This window comes from Crocuta crocuta, unplaced genomic scaffold (genome assembly GCF_008692635.1).
Source record: "Crocuta crocuta isolate KB4526 unplaced genomic scaffold, BGI_CrCroc_1.0 scaffold55, whole genome shotgun sequence".
Taxonomy (NCBI): Eukaryota; Metazoa; Chordata; class Mammalia; order Carnivora; family Hyaenidae; genus Crocuta; species Crocuta crocuta.
Window position 1 is genome coordinate 27,579 of NW_027530512.1, and position 7,133 is coordinate 34,711.

A 7,133-nucleotide genomic window follows, 5' to 3' on the forward strand; every position below is an offset into this window, starting at 1 on the left:
CCCCCCCCCCCCCCCCGCCCCATGCTTACTTTATTGCTGTGCCCGTGACAGACTGTTTAGTAAAAAGGGGAGCGTAAGCGGCGTTGACTGTAAATGCAGAGCCGTTTTCTTGGTACTAGAACCCCTCCCTCCTTCCTTCCATTTTTGGGAAGTTCATTTTGCGTGTCAGCTGGAATGCTAAAGCGGAAAGAAACCGTACTTTTCAAACCTGGTTGCCCCTCAAAATTACCCGAGGTTTTTCGGGTTTCCTTTAAAAAAAAAAAAAGTTAACTCCTAGGTCCCATCTCTAGGAATTTGGATTCAATGAAGGTTTTTACTTTCTTTCTTTCTTTTTTTTTTAAGCAAGCACGTTAGTGATTCTGATACTGCTAAATCCTCACTTTGCCGTCCGTCGTTACTCCCCCATCAAACTCCGTCTTTTCCCCTAGCGCTCTTCACTGGGCTCTTCACACTACTACAATACCTTACGTTTTGTTACCTCCCCTTTACAGTTGTCTAGTGGGTCGATTAAGAGCTTTAGCTTTGGGATTAGGTAGATCCACCCGGATCTAACCTCTTCCTGGATCTTTGATATTGGTTGGCTGACTAACTTTACTGATGTAAGCTAAGCCTTAGTTTCTCATGAATAAAATGTGCAGGATAATAGAATATACTTCATTTCATTTCTTTTCTTTTCTTTTCTTTTAACATTAATTTATCTTTTGAGAGACAGAACGCAAGTTGGGGAAGAGCAGAGAGAGAGGGAGTCACAGAATCCGAAGCAGGCTCCAGGCTCTGAGCTGTCAACACAGAGCCTGATGCTGGGCTGGAATTCATGAACTGCAAGATCATGACCTGAGCCAAAGTCCAGGTTTAACCAACAGAACCACCTAGATGCCCCATAACAGAATATACTTCCTAGGGTTATGAGAATGAAATGAGTTAGTCTATGTAAAACTTTCAGAACCTTGCCTGACACCGAGTAAGAAGTGTTTGCTACTCTCGTTGTTACTGTTAATAAATGAATAGCTAGATTAGCACAGTAAAACCTGCCAAAGACTGTTATTTGAAGAGTCTCCAGTAAGTCATCAAGTAGTGTGAGCTATGAATCTGAAATGTTTCTGTAAATCTTCACCCCTTTCCATTCACCACCACCTAGAACAGCCCATCGTCATTTCTCATGTGGAATTTTGCAATATCTTGACCACCACTTACAGATTATTGTAAAATGTGGTTTTCTGAATCATCCATGCTTTATTTTTTTTCTTGTTATAGAAGATTGGAAGTCGACTTATGGAAACATAATTCATTCTAATCTGCATGTTAGTGTCATGCTTCATATGAGCTCCTAAACTTTTGTTGAATGCACATACAGTGCGCTCAGTCCTTTAGATTCACTTATCCTACTTTATGTAAATTTCTCCTTCTCTCACTCTTAATATTTAGTGACTTTTGAGGCTACATGGAAAAGTGTTTTTGAGCCAAAACCTGCTTCCCTGTAACTTTTCATCCATTGGTACTTGTTCCTGGGGCTGCTTAGTACCATGCTAGTTCTTTTCCTGCTTGTCCTTCAAGTATTTAAAGATATCTAGTTGTTCTGCTCCTGTTTTGTCTCTTTCCTCTATAGCCTAAATATCCCTAGTTGTGATATTAGCCATCTCGATGTGATTTGGATTTAATTCTTGTCTCTTGCTTAAGACCTTAACGCGCTTTGACATAGTCCTTTTGCTGTGGCATCCACAGGCTTTCCAGGGTCTTCTGACTATAGCAGAGCAGAACTCACTAAATTTTTTTTAAGTTCAGTGTAATATCACTTCAGCTTTTTTGGTGTTTGCATAGCAGGGTTGACTAATGTTCACCTCCCCAGCCGCTAAAATCCCTGACCCTGTTAATCTTGCAAACCTGTGGTTCCTGGTGTTGCCTTTTTTCCGAATCACTGGAGTTAGGACAAGCTTCCAAGGACTAATTTGGAAGAATAATTATATCTAGCTAATATATTTCTGTCACGAGGGGGTTCATTTCTATAGTAGATGTGCCTTTACTCACAATGAATATTTATTCACTGAGTGACTTTAATTTTCCTAAGCATTTTCGTGTCTTACTCATGTAAGTTGATAAATGTAAGTGTTTAGGAGAATAGAGCCACAAATTTAGGATGGAACTGGGCCAAAGACAGTCATTTGAAGTTTGGTTGCTTCGGTTAACAAGAGAATGTTTCACGTGTCTATATATCACCTCTCAGAGCTAGTTACCTGGCATCCTGTACTTCTAAGAAGCCTCAGCTTTTCTTCCACTGTGTCGTCATGAAGATACATGGGGAAGAAGTCCCTTATCTCCACTAGAAACTTCCAGTAACTTTGGTAGTCACATAGAGGAGCCCTTTCCTTCTGGAAAAGAAATAGGAAAAGCCTCCAGTTCTAAATCTGCATTTCTGTTTGTAGGCAACGTTGTCACTCCTTACATACAACCTCCTATGCAGAGACCTGATGGTTTAATCAAGTAACAGCAAAAATGTATAGTCTGCATTTTGGGGCCGGTGTTCTGTCAAGGGCGAGAGTCTTGGATATTTTCAGTGTTTGGGCCCATTTCGGAAGGCAGATGAACCTATTCTGTGTGGTTGTGTGTACTGCAGGGGAAAGAATGAAGTCTTGGGGAAATTGTGACAAGTGCATATCTGGGGAGGCAAAGTGAAGTTTGGCATGTAGCTCAGCATCTCTCCTATTCCTTCCTCCTCACCTGGGTGAGGAAAGGCTTGGCTGGATGACCTTAGAGGTTTCTTCCACTTCTAAGAGTTTATGGGTTTTTGGGGCCCATTCCACATGTTATTTGATAGTATAAAACCTGCCATTTTGGACTAAAGTGGGTGATCTGAAGAATTGTAAAGGCAGTGGCCCCAATTTTCAGTACCTTCAAAGGTTTGAAGAGTTCACCTTTATCCTTTATGGAACACTATTGATCTTTTTCCTTTCGGTGGGAGTTCATCTCAGTAATAGTCTCTAAGCCTCCCACGTTTTCCTTTGTCACATTAAGAGTTTTTAAGTTTGAAAAGATGCGGTTACTGTAAGAAGTATCACAAGGATCTAATCTAGCTTTTTCCCCTACTGTAACAGGTAGAGATTAGCCATAAAGACAACTCTATTGCTCACCGAGTGTTAGGGTTAGTATTCCTTGCTTGGCACTGATGCCTCAATAGGTTTCAGCACGTTGTTGAAATATTATCTTTAAAGAAGGAAGAGAATCTCTATTTTTCTACCTTTTTTTTGCAGAGGATGATGGGTTGGTATAATGTTTTAATAATGAATAGTCACAGAGGGATTATATTTCTGGCACTGTTAGTTGCTTTATATGTTAACTCATTTAATCTTCACAGCAACCCTGGGTGGTAAGTGATTAATCCATATTATTAGATAAAGAAATTATCTCTTGGAGAGGTTAAGGATTTGCCCAAGTTCTAAAGCCAGTAAGTTTAACCTAGATCTTTTGCTTCTGCTATTCCGTCTACTACCTTCCAATATAGTAGCCATGTCTAAGGAGTTGACTGCCAGTCTTTCTCTTGACTTTTATTTGGTTATATCATATGTTAAGGATTTGAGGCGTTTTAAGTGACTAGCACAACCCACAGTGGAAAGTTTTTATAGTTTGCTGTTGACAGAGCTGAGGGCATATCAAGGTAAGAACTAAAACCAAGAAATCCTGTTAAACCCAAGCACTTAAGTCTCTACAGACTGGTCATGTGCTTTGCGTTTGACCCTGAGGCTGTTACTGATCTGTTCATTCATGTACCAAATAGATCTGAGACTAAACTACTCTATCTCTGCCCTGTTTTCTCTGGCTTACATGAAGTCTTACCCTCATGGAATATGCATCCCAATGAAGACATTACATTCACTTGTGAAAAATTAAATAAGTGTAAAGGATGGTTAAGGACTATGATGAACATGTATGTTATCAGAGGACAAAGGAAATGTGCTGAGGAACTTGTCCTGGAAAAGTTCAAAGATTGGAGCCATTGATAAGGTCCAGACTGATCAATTACAAGAAGGTGGAACTTATGTTGGTCTTACAGACAGTCTGTAGACTAGTGCCAGGCTTGGGAAGGTATGGCCTAAGCATTAATAGAAAAAATAAGATTATTTAAGTATATTCTGAGGTCAGTTAGTATACTGGCCTGGATTGAAAGGAGAGTTTATTTAGGAGGGTTAAGGAGATGAGGCTGCTGAGGTAGTGAGAGACTGGATTATGACAAGTTCTTAATGCTGGTGTGGAAACTTAACCTTTCTCTAAGGTTCCATCTTGACTCCTTCCCCTTCCTGTTCATTGGTTAAGACTGACTTCAAGAGTCACCTCCTCCAGGAAGCTTTATATAGGCTAGCTGCCCCCTTGTAATGAATGTCATATACCATTTATTGAGCGCTTGTCATATATTGCCACACTAAACACTTTGTCTTATGCACTCCCAACAAGGAGTAGATGAAATGGTTATTATCCCATTTTATAAATGAGAAAACCTTGACTCTTATGTCACAGAGTTCTTTAAGGGGTAGAGTTAAGAATTGGATTTGGTCAAAACCACACTGAGATACCACCTCAAGCCAGTCAGAATGGCTGAAATGAGCAAATCAGAGAACTCTAGATGTTGGCGAGGAAGTGGAGAAACGGGCACCCTCCTACACTGTTGGTGGGAATGTAAACTGGTGCAGCCCCTCTGGAAAACAGTGTGGAGGTTCCTCAGGAAACTAACAATAGAACTCCCCTATGACCCAGCAATAGCACTGCTAGGAATTTACCCAAAGGATACAGGAGTGCTGATGCATAGGAGCACATGCACCCCAATGTTCACAGCAGCACTCTCAACAATAGCCAAAACATGGAAAGAGCCTAAGTGTCCATCAGCGGACGAATGGATCAAGATGTGGTTTATCTATACAATGGAATACTACATGGCAATGAGAAAGAATGAAATCTGGCCATGTGTAGCAACATGGATGGACCTTGTGGGTGTTTTGCTGATTGAAATAAGTCAGGCAGAGAAGGACAAATATCACATGTTTGCACGTATAGGAGGATTGGGAGGAACTTAACGGAGGACCATGGGGGAGAAGAAGGGGGGAAAGGGAGAGAGGCAAACATGAGAGACTCTTAAATGCTGAGAGCAAACTGAGGACTCATGGGTGTGGGGGAGGGAGGGGGAGATGGGCATGGAGGAGGGCATTTGTGGGGATGAGCACTGGGTGTTATATGGAAACCAACCTGACAATAAACTATTTGTAAAAAAAAAAAAAAAAGAATTGGATTTGGGTCTGTGTGACTTAAAAATCCAGGCTCTGGGGTGCCCTGGTAGCTCAGTCACTTGAGCATCCAACACTTGATTTTGGTTCAAGTCACAATCCCAGGATTGTGGGATTGAGCCCCATCAGGCTCCGTGCTGAGCGTGGAGGCTGCTTAAGATACTGTCTCTCCCTTTGCTCCCTCCCCTGCTTGCATATGTTCTCTATGTCTAAAATAAAAATAGCAATAAAAAAAATTCCAGGCTCTCAACCTCATGCAAACAAACATAGTAGATAATATCATTCTCCCCTTGTACAAAACTGTGGTGTATTCATGCCTACTACAGTACACAGATTACCATATTTTGGGTAAGAAGCAGTAGAGTTGGAGCAAGTCAAAAAGACAGTAGTGGGGGAGGGCACAGATTGTCATATAAGGCAAGAAATGAGGAGATTGAAATGTTTCGAAAGCAAGGAGCACATGGAGACATGATCCAGTAAAGACATGGCGTATACATTTATTTCGTGTTTGAACAAAAGCTGACCCCGAATGAGAGACTAAAGGCGCCTACGTAGGTATTTCAGAGAGAAGTCGAGGAGCTGTCATTCAAGAAGACAAGGCTGTAAAGTAACAAAAGTGTTGATCTGGGGTTTCACTGGGAGACAGGGTCACCTGTGCCCTGAATTGGGAGCCGGGAGTACAGGCTTATAAAGGTGAAAACCACAAGGTGACATAACTTGTTTTGAGAAAATCATAATGGTGCTGGCAGAGTTTGAACTGATTCTCTAGAGCAGGATTGGCTATTTAACTAACAGGTGTTACGTTATCTCTATTTCAGTCCCAAGCGGAAGGATGCGTCCATTTGGCAAAAGTCACAAAAGTTTGTTGTGTTCTGCAAACTGAAACGGGAGTGGTGTGTGGGACCTACTTCCGCAATATCCTTTTCGCTCTGTTTGGAGTGATTTTCTTGGCAGTGCTTCAGTTTGAATCTTCTTTTACAGAGCGATAAAGAGGCCCAGGTGTGCATCTGGGCAGGGGCTCCCTGGAGCTGCTTTGGTGGGCCATGTTCTCTGTTGCACCCCCAGATGGAGCGCTGTGACAGGGAAGGGCTGGCCGTGGGCACAACAGAGTTTTGGGCTGTTGCACCGCCTTTCTGTTCCCTCAATGTTAAAGATTTTCCCTCTTTGTCTTGCTTGTTGGTCAGCGTGTATTCATGTCTTTCGGAAGAGGTAGCAAATGACAAGTGATGTATTTCATCTTTGCCCCAGAGAGTTTCTGCAGGGAATAAAACGGTCCTGAGCGAAAAGATGCCTAGTCATTTCATTTGTCGAGCCACGCATTTGGAGCACTCGTTCATTCTGTCAGTCCACGGGTATTTATTGAACAGCGACTAGAGGGCAAGTTTTTTGGTAGATACTATGGATACAGAAGAGAATTGTATTTTAATACAATTGCAGTGAGCAGCAGAGCGTAGTGAGAAAGAGGCAGAATGCTCTTGCCTGTGTGACCTTGGGCAAGTTACTGCACTTCCCTCTGCCTCCGTTTCCTTAAATGAGAGTATGAATCGAACCTACTCCTAGCGTTGTGAGAATTAAATGGATTTGTTTGTTTTATACTTTCATATTGTAGGTTTTGTACCAGGCACCGTTTAAGCATCTTACCAAAAGACAACTCAGTTCATTTAAAGTGCTTAAATGGGGCCTGCCATTACCACTGCTGTGTGGAGAATAGACTTTCACGGGATAAAGAAAGGCAGGGTAACCTGTGTCATAGGAATTTTAAGGGCATTGGGCTTTCCCTTCTATATATTTCTGCTTTTTCTTTTTTTATAAATTTTTTAGATACTTATTTATTTCGGGGGGGGGGGTTTGTGGGCAGAGAGAGAG

At 41.8% G+C, this 7,133-nt stretch overlaps 1 protein-coding gene across 1 annotated transcript in view; it reads left to right on the forward strand.

The window, feature by feature from the left end:
• Positions 1-7,133, forward strand: part of SYNJ2BP (synaptojanin 2 binding protein) — a 38,241-nt gene that overhangs the window by 476 nt on the left and 30,632 nt on the right. The window lies entirely within an intron of this gene.